Genomic DNA, 17,429 nt, shown 5'->3' on the forward strand with positions numbered 1-17,429 from the left:
GCCTGTTGCTTTTGGTGTGTGACTGTAACAATGTGATAATAATTTGGCAATACAAGAATCATCCGAAGGGACGGTTTACTGAAATATATAGTGTTGCATGCATTCAAGGGGACATGTTTGTTGACTCACACATGGTTCAGTATTTTGGCCAGAATCCTGTGATTGCTGAATTTATACCTCGAACTGGTAATTAAGGTCTTGTCCAGGTGAAAATACTTGTGTCATGCATCTGAAAACACACATGGCAACCGTTATCTAGAGGAAAAACTGCCTATCGTCGGTCTGTCAAGGTACAAAACTGACATGTTGTGAGGTTAATAATGAAAGTGAGACCAACTTTTAATCCGCAAAATTGCTGATTATTCGCTCGTTCAGTTTAATGCAGATTACAAATTATTCTCAATGCCCAGGTGGCAATTAGTGATAAGGCTTCAAAATGGCAAGCCTGTGACATCAAAACCACATGGCATTGCACCCTTCAAAGTAGTAAAGCGGTTACAGAGTAGCGATGAAATTGTTCATTCTAGAATCAACTGGCCCACCAGCCTGCATTTTGTGAGACGAATGGCAATACCAAAGCATGTCCGTGTCTCCCCTAGACATCGGAATGGGTGTGCAGAATGTGTCTTTTTTTTGGAAAAAATAGAAGAATGCCTAGAGAGTTGCCTTTTCTTTTGGACTTTGGAGAAAAAAAACACAACAACAAAATAAGCCGGAGAAAAACAAGCACAGAGCGAGCCAGCCAGGAGTCGAACCTAGAATCTTCTGATCCGTAGTCAGACGCGTTATCCATTGCGCCACTGGCCCACCATTAGTAGAGACCCCCGATTGTTACAGACTTGTTGGTTTTCGATGTGACGGTGGCAAGCATTGATGTCTGCTCATTCTCACCTTGTTATCAGGAGAACATACTACCAGCCCACCAGCCCACCAGCCCTCCAGCCCACCAGCCCACCAGCCCTCCAGCCCACCAGCCCTCCCTGGTGGTTCAGTGGTTAGGATTCGGCGCTCTCACGGCCGCGGCCCGGGTTCGATTCCCGGTCAGGGAAAGCTCTTTTGCCTTCCAATTGTGGACTGCGAATTCAAGCTCTGCTGACAGCTGTGAGAAAGCCAGCTCCAAACCAAAAAATTGGTGGGAACATGAAAAAAAACAACTCCTTCGAGCCGGAGTTGAACCAGCGACCTAAGGATGGCCAACACTCCAACCTACAGTCCTCCGCTCTACCAGCTGAGCTATCGAAGGGGCTAAGGGCTAGTCAGAACCTCGACATATCAGGGTTCTGTAGCTCTACTGTTGGCCAAAAAGTCACTTCTGGTGCAGGAAGATTTGCTGGATTTTTGAGGAGGGAAGCAAAAAGGAGCATGCATTCCCATACCGGGAGTTGAACCCGGGCCGCCTGGGTGAAAACCAGGAATCCTAACCGCTAGACCATATGGGATTTGGACACTTTAAACTGGCCATGGGCTTCTGGCGCACTTTCCATACATGTGGTCAGCGTGGGCGCAGGACCTTGTAGTGGCCTGTTGCTTTAGTTCTGTGACTGTAACAATGTGATAATAATTTGGCAAAACAAGAATTATCCAAAAGGACGGTTTTCTGAATTATATAGTGTTGTATGCATTCAGGGAATCTGTTTTTTCACTCAACCCGGGGGTTCAGTGTATTTGGGCAGATTCCTGTGATTGCAGAATTGATTCCTCAAACTGGTAATTAAGCTCTTGTCCAAGTGAAAATACTCGTGTCATCCATTTGAAAACACACACGGCAACCTTTATCTAGAGGAAATACTGGAGTCAACCCCTGGCTGCGTACGAGAAAACCAGGAATCCTAACTGCTAGACCATAAGGGAACTGGCCAGCTTTAATTGGCCACAAGCTTGTGGGCCACTTTCCATACATGTGGTCAGCGTGGGCACAGGACCTTGTAGTGGCCTGTTGCTTTAGTTCTGTGACTGTAACAATGTGATAATAATTTGGCAAAACAAGAATTATCCAAAAGGACGGTTTTCTGAATTATATAGTGTTGTATGCATTCAGGGAATCTGTTTTTTCACTCAACCCGGGGGTTCAGTGTATTTGGGCAGATTCCTGTGATTGCAGAATTGATTCCTCAAACTGGTAATTAAGCTCTTGTCCAAGTGAAAATACTCGTGTCATCCATTTGAAAACACACACGGCAACCTTTATCTAGAGGAAAAACTGGAGTCAACCCCTGGCTGCGTACGAGAAAACCAGGAATCCTAACTGCTAGACCATATGGGAACTGGCCAGCTTTAACTGGCCACAAGCTTGTGGGCCACTTTCCATAAATGTGGCCAGTGTGGGCGCAGGGTTTTGTAGTGGCCTGTTGCTTTTGGTGTGTGACTGTAACAATGTGATAATAATTTGGCAATACAAGAATCATCCGAAGGGACGGTTTACTGAAATATATAGTGTTGCATGCATTCAAGGGACATGTTTGTTGACTCACACATGGTTCAGTATTTTGGCCAGAATCCTGTGATTGCTGAATTTATACCTCGAACTGGTAATTAAGGTCTTGTCCAGGTGAAAATACTTGTGTCATGCATCTGAAAACACACATGGCAACCGTTATCTAGAGGAAAAACTGCCTATCGTCGGTCTGTCAAGGTACAAAACTGACATGTTGTGAGGTTAATAATGAAAGTGAGACCAACTTTTAATCCGCAAAATTGCTGATTATTCGCTCGTTCAGTTTAATGCATATTACAAATTATTCTCAATGCCCAGGTGGCAATTAGTGATAAGGCTTCAAAATGGCAAGCCTGTGACATCAAAACCACATGGCATTGCACCCTTCAAAGTAGTAAAGCGGTTACAGAGTAGCGATGAAATTGTTCATTCTAGAATCAACTGGCCCACCAGCCTGCATTTTGTGAGACGAATGGCAATACCAAAGCATGTCCGTGTCTCCCCTAGACATCGGAATGGGTGTGCAGAATGTGCCTTTTTTTGGAAAAAATAGAAGAATGCCTAGAGAGTTGCCTTTTCTTTTGGACTTTGGAGAAAAAAAACACAACAACAAAATAAGCCGGAGAAAAACAAGCACAGAGCGAGCCAGCCAGGAGTCGAACCTAGAATCTTCTGATCCGTAGTCAGACGCGTTATCCATTGCGCCACTGGCCCACCATTAGTAGACACCCCCGATTGTTACAGACTTGTTGGTTTTCGATGTGACGGTGGCAAGCATTGATGTCTGCTCATTCTCACCTTGTTATCAGGAGAACATACGACCAGCCCACCAGCCCACCAGCCCTCCAGCCCTCCAGCCCACCAGCCCACCAGCCCTCCCTGGTGGTCTAGTGGTTAGGATTCGGCGCTCTCACCGCCGCGGCCCGGGTTCGATTCCCGGTCAGGGAAAGCTCTTTTGCCTTCCAATTGTGGACTGCGAATTCAAGCTCTGCTGACAGCTGTGAGAAAGCCAGCTCCAAACCAAAAAATTGGTGGGAACATGAAAAAAAACACCTCCTTCGAGCCGGAGTTGAACCAGCGACCTAAGGATGGCCAACACTCCAACCTACAGTCCTCCGCTCTACCAGCTGAGCTATCGAAGGGGCTAAGGGCTAGTCAGAACCTCGACATATCAGGGTTCTGTAGCTCTACTGTTGGCCAAAAAGTCACTTCTGGTGCAGGAAGATTTGCTGGATTTTTGAGGAGGGAAGCAAAAAGGAGCATGCATTCCCATACCGGGAGTTGAACCCGGGCCGCCTGGGTGAAAACCAGGAATCCTAACCGCTAGACCATATGGGATTTGGACACTTTAAACTGGCCATGGGCTTCTGGCGCACTTTCCATACATGTGGTCAGCGTGGGCGCAGGACCTTGTAGTGGCCTGTTGCTTTAGTTCTGTGACTGTAACAATGTGATAATAATTTGGCAAAACAAGAATTATCCAAAAGGACGGTTTTCTGAATTATATAGTGTTGTATGCATTCAGGGAATCTGTTTTTTCACTCAACCCGGGGGTTCAGTGTATTTGGGCAGATTCCTGTGATTGCAGAATTGATTCCTCAAACTGGTAATTAAGCTCTTGTCCAAGTGAAAATACTCGTGTCATCCATTTGAAAACACACACGGCAACCTTTATCTAGAGGAAAAACTGGAGTCAACCCCTGGCTGCGTACGAGAAAACCAGGAATCCTAACTGCTAGACCATGTGGGAACTGGCCAGCTTTAACTGGCCACAAGCTTGTGGGCCACTTTCCATAAATGTGGCCAGTGTGGGCGCAGGGTTTTGTAGTGGCCTGTTGCTTTTGGTGTGTGACTGTAACAATGTGATAATAATTTGGCAATACAAGAATCATCCGAAGGGACGGTTTACTGAAATATATAGTGTTGCATGCATTCAAGGGACATGTTTGTTGACTCACACATGGTTCAGTATTTTGGCCAGAATCCTGTGATTGCTGAATTTATACCTCGAACTGGTAATTAAGGTCTTGTCCAGGTGAAAATACTTGTGTCATGCATCTGAAAACACACATGGCAACCGTTATCTAGAGGAAAAACTGCCTATCGTTGGTCTGTCAAGGTACAAAACTGACATGTTGTGAGGTTAATAATGAAAGTGAGACCAACTTTTAATCCGCAAAATTGCTGATTATTCGCTCGTTCAGTTTAATGCAGATTACAAATTATTCTCAATGCCCAGGTGGCAATTAGTGATAAGGCTTCAAAATGGCAAGCCTGTGACATCAAAACCACATGGCATTGCACCCTTCAAAGTAGTAAAGCGGTTACAGAGTAGCGATGAAATTGTTCATTCTAGAATCAACTGGCCCACCAGCCTGCATTTTGTGAGACGAATGGCAATACCAAAGCATGTCCGTGTCTCCCCTAGACATCGGAATGGGTGTGCAGAATGTGCCTTTTTTTGGAAAAAATAGAAGAATGCCTAGAGAGTTGCCTTTTCTTTTGGACTTTGGAGAAAAAAAACACAACAACAAAATAAGCCGGAGAAAAGCAAGCACAGAGCGAGCCAGCCAGGAGTCGAACCTAGAATCTTCTGATCCGTAGTCAGACGCGTTATCCATTGCGCCACTGGCCCACCATTAGTAGAGACCCCCGATTGTTACAGACTTGTTGGTTTTCGATGTGACGGTGGCAAGCATTGATGTCTGCTCATTCTCACCTTGTTATCAGGAGAACATACTACCAGCCCACCAGCCCACCAGCCCACCAGCCCACCAGCCCACCAGCCCTCCCTTGTGGTCTAGTGGTTAGGATTCGGCGCTCTCACCGCCGCGGCCCGGGTTCGATTCCCGGTCAGGGAAAGCTCTTTTGCCTTCCAATTGTGGACTGCGAATTCAAGCTCTGCTGACAGCTGTGAGAAAGCCAGCTCCAAACCAAAAAATTGGTGGGAACATGAAAAAAAACACCTCCTTCGAGCCGGAGTTGAACCAGCGACCTAAGGATGGCCAACACTCCAACCTACAGTCCTCCGCTCTACCAGCTGAGCTATCGAAGGGGCTAAGGGCTAGTCAGAACCTCGACATATCAGGGTTCTGTAGCTCTACTGCTGGCCAAAAAGTCACTTCTGGTGCAGGAAGATTTGCTGGATCAGAACCTCGACATATCAGGGTTCTGTAGCTCTACTGTTGGCCAAAAAGTCACTTCTGGTGCAGGAAGATTTGCTGGATTTTTGAGGAGGGAAGCAAAAAGGAGCATGCATTCCCATACCGGGAGTTGAACCCGGGCCGCCTGGGTGAAAACCAGGAATCCTAACCGCTAGACCATATGGGATTTGGACACTTTAAACTGGCCATGGGCTTCTGGCGCACTTTCCATACATGTGGTCAGCGTGGGCGCAGGACCTTGTAGTGGCCTGTTGCTTTAGTTCTGTGACTGTAACAATGTGATAATAATTTGGCAAAACAAGAATTATCCAAAAGGACGGTTTTCTGAATTATATAGTGTTGTATGCATTCAGGGAATCTGTTTTTTCACTCAACCCGGGGGTTCAGTGTATTTGGGCAGATTCCTGTGATTGCAGAATTGATTCCTCAAACTGGTAATTAAGCTCTTGTCCAAGTGAAAATACTCGTGTCATCCATTTGAAAACACACACGGCAACCTTTATCTAGAGGAAAAACTGGAGTCAACCCCTGGCTGCGTACGAGAAAACCAGGAATCCTAACTGCTAGACCATATGGGAACTGGCCAGCTTTAACTGGCCACAAGCTTGTGGGCCACTTTCCATAAATGTGGCCAGTGTGGGCGCAGGGTTTTGTAGTGGCCTGTTGCTTTTGGTGTGTGACTGTAACAATGTGATAATAATTTGGCAATACAAGAATCATCCGAAGGGACGGTTTACTGAAATATATAGTGTTGCATGCATTCAAGGGACATGTTTGTTGACTCACACATGGTTCAGTATTTTGGCCAGAATCCTGTGATTGCTGAATTTATACCTCGAACTGGTAATTAAGGTCTTGTCCAGGTGAAAATACTTGTGTCATGCATCTGAAAACACACATGGCAACCGTTATCTAGAGGAAAAACTGCCTATCGTCGGTCTGTCAAGGTACAAAACTGACATGTTGTGAGGTTAATAATGAAAGTGAGACCAACTTTTAATCCGCAAAATTGCTGATTATTCGCTCGTTCAGTTTAATGCAGATTACAAATTATTCTCAATGCCCAGGTGGCAATTAGTGATAAGGCTTCAAAATGGCAAGCCTGTGACATCAAAACCACATGGCATTGCACCCTTCAAAGTAGTAAAGCGGTTACAGAGTAGCGATGAAATTGTTCATTCTAGAATCAACTGGCCCACCAGCCTGCATTTTGTGAGACGAATGGCAATACCAAAGCATGTCCGTGTCTCCCCTAGACATCGGAATGGGTGTGCAGAATGTGCCTTTTTTTGGAAAAAATAGAAGAATGCCTAGAGAGTTGCCTTTTCTTTTGGACTTTGGAGAAAAAAAACACAACAACAAAATAAGCCGGAGAAAAACAAGCACAGAGCGAGCCAGCCAGGAGTCAAACCTAGAATCTTCTGATCCGTAGTCAGACGCGTTATCCATTGCGCCACTGGCCCACCATTAGTAGAGACCCCCGATTGTTACAGACTTGTTGGTTTTCGATGTGACGGTGGCAAGCATTGATGTCTGCTCATTCTCACCTTGTTATCAGGAGAACATACTACCAGCCCACCAGCCCACCAGCCCACCAGCCCTCCAGCCCACCAGCCCTCCAGCCCACCAGCCCACCAGCCCTCCCTGGTGGTCTAGTGGTTAGGATTCGGCGCTCTCACCGCCGCGGCCCGGGTTCGATTCCCGGTCAGGGAAAGCTCTTTTGCCTTCCAATTGTGGACTGCGAATTCAAGCTCTGCTGACAGCTGTGAGAAAGCCAGCTCCAAACCAAAAAATTGGTGGGAACATGAAAAAAAACACCTCCTTCGAGCCGGAGTTGAACCAGCGACCTAAGGATGGCCAACACTCCAACCTACAGTCCTCCGCTCTACCAGCTGAGCTATCGAAGGGGCTAAGGGCTAGACAGAACCTCGACATATCAGGGTTCTGTAGCTCTACTGTTGGCCAAAAAGTCACTTCTGGTGCAGGAAGATTTGCTGGATTTTTGAGGAGGGAAGCAAAAAGGAGCATGCATTCCCATACCGGGAGTTGAACCCGGGCCGCCTAGGTGAAAACCAGGAATCCTAACCGCTAGACCATATGGGATTTGGACACTTTAAACTGGCCATGGGCTTCTGGCGCACTTTCCATACATGTGGTCAGCGTGGGCGCAGGACCTTGTAGTGGCCTGTTGCTTTAGTTCTGTGACTGTAACAATGTGATAATAATTTGGCAAAACAAGAATTATCCAAAAGGACGGTTTTCTGAATTATATAGTGTTGTATGCATTCAGGGAATCTGTTTTTTCACTCAACCCGGGGGTTCAGTGTATTTGGGCAGATTCCTGTGATTGCAGAATTGATTCCTCAAACTGGTAATTAAGCTCTTGTCCAAGTGAAAATACTCGTGTCATCCATTTGAAAACACACACGGCAACCTTTATCTAGAGGAAAAACTGGAGTCAACCCCTGGCTGCGTACGAGAAAACCAGGAATCCTAACTGCTAGACCATATGGGAACTGGCCAGCTTTAACTGGCCACAAGCTTGTGGGCCACTTTCCATACATGTGGTCAGCGTGGGCACAGGACCTTGTAGTGGCCTGTTGCTTTAGTTCTGTGACTGTAACAATGTGATAATAATTTGGCAAAACAAGAATTATCCAAAAGGACGGTTTTCTGAATTATATAGTGTTGTATGCATTCAGGGAATCTGTTTTTTCACTCAACCCGGGGGTTCAGTGTATTTGGGCAGATTCCTGTGATTGCAGAATTGATTCCTCAAACTGGTAATTAAGCTCTTGTCCAAGTGAAAATACTCGTGTCATCCATTTGAAAACACACACGGCAACCTTTATCTAGAGGAAAAACTGGAGTCAACCCCTGGCTGCGTACGAGAAAACCAGGAATCCTAACTGCTAGACCATATGGGAACTGGCCAGCTTTAACTGGCCACAAGCTTGTGGGCCACTTTCCATAAATGTGGCCAGTGTGGGCGCAGGGTTTTGTAGTGGCCTGTTGCTTTTGGTGTGTGACTGTAACAATGTGATAATAATTTGGCAATACAAGAATCATCCGAAGGGACGGTTTACTGAAATATATAGTGTTGCATGCATTCAAGGGACATGTTTGTTGACTCACACATGGTTCAGTATTTTGGCCAGAATCCTGTGATTGCTGAATTTATACCTCGAACTGGTAATTAAGGTCTTGTCCAGGTGAAAATACTTGTGTCATGCATCTGAAAACACACATGGCAACCGTTATCTAGAGGAAAAACTGCCTATCGTCGGTCTGTCAAGGTACAAAACTGACATGTTGTGAGGTTAATAATGAAAGTGAGACCAACTTTTAATCCGCAAAATTGCTGATTATTCGCTCGTTCAGTTTAATGCAGATTACAAATTATTCTCAATGCCCAGGTGGCAATTAGTGATAAGGCTTCAAAATGGCAAGCCTGTGACATCAAAACCACATGGCATTGCACCCTTCAAAGTAGTAAAGCGGTTACAGAGTAGCGATGAAATTGTTCATTCTAGAATCAACTGGCCCACCAGCCTGCATTTTGTGAGACGAATGGCAATACCAAAGCATGTCCGTGTCTCCCCTAGACATCGGAATGGGTGTGCAGAATGTGCCTTTTTTTGGAAAAAATAGAAGAATGCCTAGAGAGTTGCCTTTTCTTTTGGACTTTGGAGAAAAAAAACACAACAACAAAATAAGCCGGAGAAAAACAAGCACAGAGCGAGCCAGCCAGGAGTCGAACCTAGAATCTTCTGATCCGTAGTCAGACGCGTTATCCATTGCGCCACTGGCCCACCATTAGTAGAGACCCCCGATTGTTACAGACTTGTTGGTTATCGATGTGACGGTGGCAAGCATTGATGTCTGCTCATTCTCACCTTGTTATCAGGAGAACATACTACCAGCCCACCAGCCCACCAGCCCTCCAGCCCACCAGCCCAGCAGCCCACCAGCCCTCCAGCCCACCAGCCCTCCCTGGTGGTCTAGTGGTTAGGATTCGGCGCTCTCACCGCCGCGGCCCGGGTTCGATTCCCGGTCAGGGAAAGCTCTTTTGCCTTCCAATTGTGGACTGCGAATTCAAGCTCTGCTGACAGCTGTGAGAAAGCCAGCTCCAAACCAAAAAATTGGTGGGAACATGAAAAAAAACACCTCCTTCGAGCCGGAGTTGAACCAGCGACCTAAGGATGGCCAACACTCCAACCTACAGTCCTCCGCTCTACCAGCTGAGCTATCGAAGGGGCTAAGGGCTAGTCAGAACCTCGACATATCAGGGTTCTGTAGCTCTACTGTTGGCCAAAAAGTCACTTCTGGTGCAGGAAGATTTGCTGGATTTTTGAGGAGGGAAGCAAAAAGGAGCATGCATTCCCATACCGGGAGTTGAACCCGGGCCGCCTGGGTGAAAACCAGGAATCCTAACCGCTAGACCATATGGGATTTGGACACTTTAAACTGGCCATGGGCTTCTGGCGCACTTTCCATACATGTGGTCAGCGTGGGCGCAGGACCTTGTAGTGGCCTGTTGCTTTAGTTCTGTGACTGTAACAATGTGATAATAATTTGGCAAAACAAGAATTATCCAAAAGGACGGTTTTCTGAATTATATAGTGTTGTATGCATTCAGGGAATCTGTTTTTTCACTCAACCCGGGGGTTCAGTGTATTTGGGCAGATTCCTGTGATTGCAGAATTGATTCCTCAAACTGGTAATTAAGCTCTTGTCCAAGTGAAAATACTCGTGTCATCCATTTGAAAACACACACGGCAACCTTTATCTAGAGGAAAAACTGGAGTCAACCCCTGGCTGCGTACGAGAAAACCAGGAATCCTAACTGCTAGACCATATGGGAACTGGCCAGCTTTAACTGGCCACAAGCTTGTGGGCCACTTTCCATAAATGTGGCCAGTGTGGGCGCAGGGTTTTGTAGTGGCCTGTTGCTTTTGGTGTGTGACTGTAACAATGTGATAATAATTTGGCAATACAAGAATCATCCGAAGGGACGGTTTACTGAAATATATAGTGTTGCATGCATTCAAGGGACATGTTTGTTGACTCACACATGGTTCAGTATTTTGGCCAGAATCCTGTGATTGCTGAATTTATACCTCGAACTGGTAATTAAGGTCTTGTCCAGGTGAAAATACTTGTGTCATGCATCTGAAAACACACATGGCAACCGTTATCTAGAGGAAAAACTGCCTATCGTCGGTCTGTCAAGGTACAAAACTGACATGTTGTGAGGTTAATAATGAAAGTGAGACCAACTTTTAATCCGCAAAATTGCTGATTATTCGCTCGTTCAGTTTAATGCAGATTACAAATTATTCTCAATGCCCAGGTGGCAATTAGTGATAAGGCTTCAAAATGGCAAGCCTGTGACATCAAAACCACATGGCATTGCACCCTTCAAAGTAGTAAAGCGGTTACAGAGTAGCGATGAAATTGTTCATTCTAGAATCAACTGGCCCACCAGCCTGCATTTTGTGAGACGAATGGCAATACCAAAGCATGTCCGTGTCTCCCCTAGACATCGGAATGGGTGTGCAGAATGTGCCTTTTTTTGGAAAAAATAGAAGAATGCCTAGAGAGTTGCCTTTTCTTTTGGACTTTGGAGAAAAAAAACACAACAACAAAATAAGCCGGAGAAAAACAAGCACAGAGCGAGCCAGCCAGGAGTCGAACCTAGAATCTTCTGATCTGTAGCCAGACGCGTTATCCATTGCGCCACTGGCCCACCATTAGTAGAGACCCCCGATTGTTACAGACTTGTTGGTTTTCGATGTGACGGTGGCAAGCACTGATGTCTGCTCATTCTCACCTTGTTATCAGGAGAACATACTACCAGCCCACCAGCCCACCAGCCCTCCAGCCCACCAGCCCACCAGCCCTCCAGCCCACCAGCCCTCCCTGGTGGTCTAGTGGTTAGGATTCGGCGCTCTCACGGCCGCGGCCCGGGTTCGATTCCCGTTCAGGGAAAGCTCTTTTGCCTTCCAATTGTGGACTGCGAATTCAAGCTCTGCTGACAGCTGTGAGAAAGCCAGCTCCAAACCAAAAAATTGGTGGGAACATGAAAAAAAACACCTCCTTCGAGCCGGAGTTGAACCAGTGACCTAAGGATGGCCAACACTCCAACCTACAGTCCTCCGCTCTACCAGCTGAGCTATCGAAGGGGCTAAGAGCTAGTCAGAACCTCGACATATCAGGGTTCTGTAGCTCTACTGTTGGCCAAAAAGTCACTTCTGGTGCAGGAAGATTTGCTGGATTTTTGAGGAGGGAAGCAAAAAGGAGCATACATTCCCATACCGGGAGTTGAACCCGGGCCGCCTGGGTGAAAACCAGGAATCCTAACCGCTAGACCATATGGGATTTGGACACTTTAAACTGGCCATTGGCTTCTGGCGCACTTTCCATACATGTGGTCAGCGTGGGCGCAGGACCTTGTAGTGGCCTGTTGCTTTAGTTCTGTGACTGTAACAATGTGATAATAATTTGGCAAAACAAGAATTATCCAAAAGGACGGTTTTCTGAATTATATAGTGTTGTATGCATTCAGGGAATCTGTTTTTTCACTCAACCCGGGGGTTCAGTGTATTTGGGCAGATTCCTGTGATTGCAGAATTGATTCCTCAAACTGGTAATTAAGCTCTTGTCCAAGTGAAAATACTCGTGTCATCCATTTGAAAACACACACGGCAACCTTTATCTAGAGGAAAAACTGGAGTCAACCCCTGGCTGCGTACGAGAAAACCAGGAATCCTAACTGCTAGACCATATGGGAACTGGCCAGCTTTAACTGGCCACAAACTTGTGGGCCACTTTCCATAAATGTGGCCAGTGTGGGCGCAGGGTTTTGTAGTGGCCTGTTGCTTTTGGTGTGTGACTGTAACAATGTGATAATAATTTGGCAATACAAGAATCATCCGAAGGGACGGTTTAATGAAATATATAGTGTTGCATGCATTCAAGGGACATGTTTGTTGACTCACACATGGTTCAGTTTTTTGGCCAGAATCCTGTGATTGCTGAATTTATACCTCGAACTGGTAATTAAGGTCTTGTCCAGGTGAAAATACTTGTGTCATGCATCTGAAAACACACATGGCAACCGTTATCTAGAGGAAAAACTGCCTATCGTCGGTCTGTCAAGGTACAAAACTGACATGTTGTGAGGTTAATAATGAAAGTGAGACCAACTTTTAATCCGCAAAATTGCTGATTATTCGCTCATTCAGTTTAATGCAGATTACAAATTATTCTCAATGCCCAGGTGGCAATTAGTGATAAGGCTTTAAAATGGCAAGCCTGTGACATCAAAACCACATGGCATTGCACCCTTCAAAGTAGTAAAGCGGTTACAGAGTAGCGATGAAATTGTTCATTCTAGAATCAACTGGCCCACCAGCCTGCATTTTGTGAGACGAATGGCAATACCAACGCATGTCCGTGTCTCCCCTAGACATCGGAATGGGTGTGCAGAATGTGCCTTTTTTTGGAAAAAATAGAAGAATGCCTAGAGAGTTGCCTTTTCTTTTGGACTTTGGAGAAAAAAAAACACAACAACAAAATAAGCCGGAGAAAAACAAGCACAGAGCGAGCCAGCCAGGAGTCGAACCTAGAATCTTCTGATCCGTAGTCAGACGTGTTATCCATTGCGCCACTAGCCCACCAATAGTAAAGAACCCCGATTGTTACAGCCCACGAGCCCTCCAGCCCTCCATCCCTCCCTGGTGGTCTAGTGGTTAGGATTCGGCACTCTCACCGCAGCGGCCCAGGTTCGATTCCCGGTCAGGGAAAGCTCTTTTGCCTTCCAATTGTGGACTGCGAATTAAAGCTCTGCTGACAGCTGTGAGAAAGCCAGCTCCAACCAAAACATTGGTGGGAACATGAAAAAAACACCTCCTTCGAGCCGGAGTTGAACCAGCGACCTAAGGATGGCCAACACTCCAGCCTACAGTCCTCCGCTCTACCAGCTGAGCTATCGAAGGGGCTAAGGGCTAGTCAGAACCTCAACATATCAGGGTTCTGTAGCTCTACTGCAGGCCAAAAAGTCACTTCTGGTGCAGGAAGATTTGCTGGATCAGAACCTCAACATATCAGGGTTCTGTAGCTCTACTGCTGGCCAAAAAGTCACTTCTGGTGCAGGAAGATTTGCTGGATTTTTGAGGAGGGAAGCAAAAAGGAGCATGCATTCCCATACCGGGAGTTGAACCCGGGCCGCCTGGGTGAAAACCAGGAATCCTAACGCTAGACCATATGGGATTTGGACACTTTAAACTGGCCATGGGCTTCTGGCGCACTTTCCATACATGTGGTCAGCGTGGGCGCAGGACCTTGTAGTGGCCTGTTGCTTTAGTTCTGTGACTGTAACAATGTGATAATAATTTGGCAAAACAAGAATTATCCAAAAGGACGGTTTTCTGAATTATATAGTGTTGTATCCATTCAGGGAATCTGTTTTTTTCACTCAACCCGGGGGTTCAGTGTATTTGGGCAGATTCCTGTGATTGCAGAATTGATTCCTCAAACTGGTAATTAAGCTCTTGTCCAAGTGAAAATACTCGTGTCATCCATTTGAAAACACACACGGCAACCTTTATCTAGAGAAAAAACTGGAGTCAACCCCTGGCTGCGTACGAGAAAACCAGGAATCCTAACTGCTAGACCATATGGGAACTGGCCAGCTTTAACTGGCCACAAGCTTGTGGGCCACTTTCCATAAATGTGGCCAGTGTGGGCGCAGGGTTTTGTAGTGGCCTGTTGCTTTTGGTGTGTGACTGTAACAATGTGATAATAATTTGGCAATACAAGAATCATCCGAAGGGACGGTTTACTGAAATATATAGTGTTGCATGCATTCAAGGGACATGTTTGTTGACTCACACATGGTTCAGTATTTTGGCCAGAATCCTGTGATTGCTGAATTTATACCTCGAACTGGTAATTAAGGTCTTGTCCAGGTGAAAATACTTGTGTCATGCATCTGAAAACACACATGGCAACCATTATCTAGAGGAAAAACTGCCTATCGTCGGTCTGTCAAGGTACAAAACTGACATGTTGTGAGGTTAATAATGAAAGTGAGACCAACTTTTAATCCGCAAAATTGCTGATTATTCGCTCGTTCAGTTTAATGCAGATTACAAATTATTCTCAATGCCCAGGTGGCAATTAGTGATAAGGCTTCAAAATGGCAAGCCTGTGACATCAAAACCACATGGCATTGCACCCTTCAAAGTAGTAAAGCGGTTACAGAGTAGCGATGAAATTGTTCATTCTAGAATCAACTGGCCCACCAGCCTGCATTTTGTGAGACGAATGGCAATACCAAAGCATGTCCGTGTCTCCCCTAGACATCGGAATGGGTGTGCAGAATGTGCCTTTTTTTGGAAAAAATAGAAGAATGCCTAGAGAGTTGCCTTTTCTTTTGGACTTTGGAGAAAAAAAACACAACAACAAAATAAGCCGGAGAAAAGCAAGCACAGAGCGAGCCAGCCAGGAGTCGAACCTAGAATCTTCTGATCCGTAGTCAGACGCGTTATCCATTGCGCCACTGGCCCACCATTAGTAGAGACCCCCGATTGTTACAGACTTGTTGGTTTTCGATGTGACGGTGGCAAGCATTGATGTCTGCTCATTCTCACCTTGTTATCAGGAGAACAGACTACCAGCCCTCCAGCCCACCAGCCCACCAGTCCTCCAGCCCACCAGCCCACCAGCCCACCAGCCCACCAGCCCACGAGCCCTCCAGTCCACCATCCCTCCCTGGTGGTCTAGTGGCTCTCACCGCCGAGGCCCGGGTTCGATTCCCGGTCAGGGAAAGCTCTTTTGCCTTCCAATTGTGGTCTGCGAATTCAAGCTCTGCTGACAGCTGTGAGAAAGCCAGCTCCAAACCAAAAAATTGGTGGGAACATGAAAAAAAACACCTCCTTCGAGCCGGAGTTGAACCAGCGACCTAAGGATGGCCAACACTCCAACCTACAGTCCTCCGCTCTACCAGCTGAGCTATCGAAGGGGCTAAGGGCTAGTCAGAACCTCGACATATCAGAGTTCTGTAGCTCTACTGCTGGCCAAAAAGTCACTTCTGGTGCAGGAAGATTTGCTGGATTTTTGAGGAGGGAAGCAAAATGGAGCATGCATTCCCATACCGGGAGTTGAACCCGGGCCGCCTGGGTGAAAACCAGGAATCCTAACCGCTAGACCATATGGGATTTGGACACTTTAAACTGGCCATGGGCTTCTGGCGCACTTTCCATACATGTGGTCAGCGTGGGCGCAGGACCTTGTAGTGGCCTGTTGCTTTAGTTCTGTGACTGTAACAATGTGATAATAATTTGGCAAAACAAGAATTATCCAAAAGGACGGTTTTCTGAATTATATAGTGTTGTATCCATTCAGGGAATCTGTTTTTTTCACTCAACCCGGGGGTTCAGTGTATTTGGGCAGATTCCTGTGATTGCAGAATTGATTCCTCAAACTGGTAATTAAGCTCTTGTCCAAGTGAAAATACTCGTGTCATCCATTTGAAAACACACACGGCAACCTTTATCTAGAGAAAAAACTGGAGTCAACCCCTGGCTGCGTACGAGAAAACCAGGAATCCTAACTGCTAGACCATATGGGAACTGGCCAGCTTTAACTGGCCACAAGCTTGTGGGCCACTTTCCATAAATGTGGCCAGTGTGGGCGCAGGGTTTTGTAGTGGCCTGTTGCTTTTGGTGTGTGACTGTAACAATGTGATAATAATTTGGCAATACAAGAATCATCCGAAGGGACGGTTTACTGAAATATATAGTGTTGCATGCATTCAAGGGACATGTTTGTTGACTCACACATGGTTCAGTTTTTTGGCCAGAATCCTGTGATTGCTGAATTTATACCTCGAACTGGTAATTAAGGTCTTGTCCAGGTGAAAATACTTGTGTCATGCATCTGAAAACACACATGGCAACCGTTATCTAGAGGAAAAACTGCCTATCGTCGGTCTGTCAAGGTACAAAACTGACATGTTGTGAGGTTAATAATGAAAGTGAGACCAATTTTTAATCCGCAAAATTGCTGATTATTCGCTCGTTCAGTTTAATGCAGATTACAAATTATTCTCAATGTCCAGGTGGCAATTAGTGATAAGGCTTCAAAATGGCAAGCCTGTGACATCAAAACCACATGGCATTGCACCCTTCAAAGTAGTAAAGCGGTTACAGAGTAGCGATGAAATTGTTCATTCTAGAATCAACTGGCCCACCAGCCTGCATTTTGTGAGACGAATGGCAATACCAAAGCATGTCCGTGTCTCCCCTAGACATCGGAATGGGTGTGCAGAATGTGCCTTTTTTTGGAAAAAATAGAAGAATGCCTAGAGAGTTGCCTTTTCTTTTGGACTTTGGAGAAAAAAAACACAACAACAAAATAAGCCGGAGAAAAACAAGCACAGAGCGAGCCAGCCAGGAGTCGAACCTAGAATCTTCTGATCCGTAGTCAGACGCGTTATCCATTGCGCCACTGGCCCACCATTAGTAGAGACCCCCGATTGTTACAGACTTGTTGGTTTTCGATGTGACGGTGGCAAGCATTGATGTCTGCTCATTCTCACCTTGTTATCAGGAGAACATACTACCAGCCCACCAGCCCACCATCCCTCCCTGGTGGTCTAGTGGTTAGGATTCGGCGCTCTCACCGCCGCGGCCCGGGTTCGATTCCCGGTCAGGGAAAGCTCTTTTGCCTTCCAATTGTGGACTGCGAATTCAAGCTCTGCTGACAGCTGTGAGAAAGCCAGCTCCAAACCAAAAAATTGGTGGGAACATGAAAAAAAACACCTC

General features: G+C 46.1%; 20 non-coding genes across 20 annotated transcripts; all 20 read right to left on the bottom strand.

Moving 5' to 3' along the window:
* Positions 1-734: 734 nt before the first annotated feature.
* trnar-acg (transfer RNA arginine (anticodon ACG)) lies at positions 735-807 on the bottom strand. The gene has a single exon. It is a non-coding gene; the product is annotated as a tRNA-Arg (tRNA).
* A 348-nt stretch (positions 808-1,155) lies between these two features.
* Positions 1,156-1,243, bottom strand: trnay-gua (transfer RNA tyrosine (anticodon GUA)). Its single transcript is given in 2 exon segments — positions 1,156-1,191; positions 1,207-1,243. It is a non-coding gene; the product is annotated as a tRNA-Tyr (tRNA).
* A 124-nt stretch (positions 1,244-1,367) lies between these two features.
* trnae-uuc (transfer RNA glutamic acid (anticodon UUC)) lies at positions 1,368-1,439 on the bottom strand. The gene has a single exon. It is a non-coding gene; the product is annotated as a tRNA-Glu (tRNA).
* A 1,636-nt stretch (positions 1,440-3,075) lies between these two features.
* On the bottom strand, positions 3,076-3,148 carry trnar-acg (transfer RNA arginine (anticodon ACG)). The gene has a single exon. It is a non-coding gene; the product is annotated as a tRNA-Arg (tRNA).
* A 340-nt stretch (positions 3,149-3,488) lies between these two features.
* Positions 3,489-3,576, bottom strand: trnay-gua (transfer RNA tyrosine (anticodon GUA)). Its single transcript is given in 2 exon segments — positions 3,489-3,524; positions 3,540-3,576. It is a non-coding gene; the product is annotated as a tRNA-Tyr (tRNA).
* Positions 3,577-3,700: 124 nt separating this feature from the next.
* On the bottom strand, positions 3,701-3,772 carry trnae-uuc (transfer RNA glutamic acid (anticodon UUC)). The gene has a single exon. It is a non-coding gene; the product is annotated as a tRNA-Glu (tRNA).
* Positions 3,773-4,996: 1,224 nt separating this feature from the next.
* trnar-acg (transfer RNA arginine (anticodon ACG)) lies at positions 4,997-5,069 on the bottom strand. The gene has a single exon. It is a non-coding gene; the product is annotated as a tRNA-Arg (tRNA).
* A 332-nt stretch (positions 5,070-5,401) lies between these two features.
* Positions 5,402-5,489, bottom strand: trnay-gua (transfer RNA tyrosine (anticodon GUA)). Its single transcript is given in 2 exon segments — positions 5,402-5,437; positions 5,453-5,489. It is a non-coding gene; the product is annotated as a tRNA-Tyr (tRNA).
* A 203-nt stretch (positions 5,490-5,692) lies between these two features.
* trnae-uuc (transfer RNA glutamic acid (anticodon UUC)) lies at positions 5,693-5,764 on the bottom strand. The gene has a single exon. It is a non-coding gene; the product is annotated as a tRNA-Glu (tRNA).
* Positions 5,765-7,417: 1,653 nt separating this feature from the next.
* On the bottom strand, positions 7,418-7,505 carry trnay-gua (transfer RNA tyrosine (anticodon GUA)). The gene is given in 2 exon segments: positions 7,418-7,453; positions 7,469-7,505. It is a non-coding gene; the product is annotated as a tRNA-Tyr (tRNA).
* A 1,832-nt stretch (positions 7,506-9,337) lies between these two features.
* Positions 9,338-9,410, bottom strand: trnar-acg (transfer RNA arginine (anticodon ACG)). Its single transcript has one exon. It is a non-coding gene; the product is annotated as a tRNA-Arg (tRNA).
* Positions 9,411-9,766: 356 nt separating this feature from the next.
* On the bottom strand, positions 9,767-9,854 carry trnay-gua (transfer RNA tyrosine (anticodon GUA)). The gene is given in 2 exon segments: positions 9,767-9,802; positions 9,818-9,854. It is a non-coding gene; the product is annotated as a tRNA-Tyr (tRNA).
* Positions 9,855-9,978: 124 nt separating this feature from the next.
* On the bottom strand, positions 9,979-10,050 carry trnae-uuc (transfer RNA glutamic acid (anticodon UUC)). Its single transcript has one exon. It is a non-coding gene; the product is annotated as a tRNA-Glu (tRNA).
* Positions 10,051-11,274: 1,224 nt separating this feature from the next.
* On the bottom strand, positions 11,275-11,347 carry trnac-aca (transfer RNA cysteine (anticodon ACA)). Its single transcript has one exon. It is a non-coding gene; the product is annotated as a tRNA-Cys (tRNA).
* Positions 11,348-11,907: 560 nt separating this feature from the next.
* On the bottom strand, positions 11,908-11,979 carry trnae-uuc (transfer RNA glutamic acid (anticodon UUC)). The gene has a single exon. It is a non-coding gene; the product is annotated as a tRNA-Glu (tRNA).
* A 1,531-nt stretch (positions 11,980-13,510) lies between these two features.
* trnay-gua (transfer RNA tyrosine (anticodon GUA)) lies at positions 13,511-13,598 on the bottom strand. The gene is given in 2 exon segments: positions 13,511-13,546; positions 13,562-13,598. It is a non-coding gene; the product is annotated as a tRNA-Tyr (tRNA).
* Positions 13,599-15,097: 1,499 nt separating this feature from the next.
* Positions 15,098-15,170, bottom strand: trnar-acg (transfer RNA arginine (anticodon ACG)). Its single transcript has one exon. It is a non-coding gene; the product is annotated as a tRNA-Arg (tRNA).
* A 367-nt stretch (positions 15,171-15,537) lies between these two features.
* trnay-gua (transfer RNA tyrosine (anticodon GUA)) lies at positions 15,538-15,625 on the bottom strand. The gene is given in 2 exon segments: positions 15,538-15,573; positions 15,589-15,625. It is a non-coding gene; the product is annotated as a tRNA-Tyr (tRNA).
* A 124-nt stretch (positions 15,626-15,749) lies between these two features.
* Positions 15,750-15,821, bottom strand: trnae-uuc (transfer RNA glutamic acid (anticodon UUC)). The gene has a single exon. It is a non-coding gene; the product is annotated as a tRNA-Glu (tRNA).
* Positions 15,822-17,046: 1,225 nt separating this feature from the next.
* On the bottom strand, positions 17,047-17,119 carry trnar-acg (transfer RNA arginine (anticodon ACG)). The gene has a single exon. It is a non-coding gene; the product is annotated as a tRNA-Arg (tRNA).
* Positions 17,120-17,429: the final 310 nt, after the last annotated feature.

The sequence above is a fragment of the Carassius gibelio genome, chromosome A11 (assembly GCF_023724105.1).
Source record: "Carassius gibelio isolate Cgi1373 ecotype wild population from Czech Republic chromosome A11, carGib1.2-hapl.c, whole genome shotgun sequence".
NCBI classification, from domain to species: Eukaryota; Metazoa; Chordata; class Actinopteri; order Cypriniformes; family Cyprinidae; genus Carassius; species Carassius gibelio.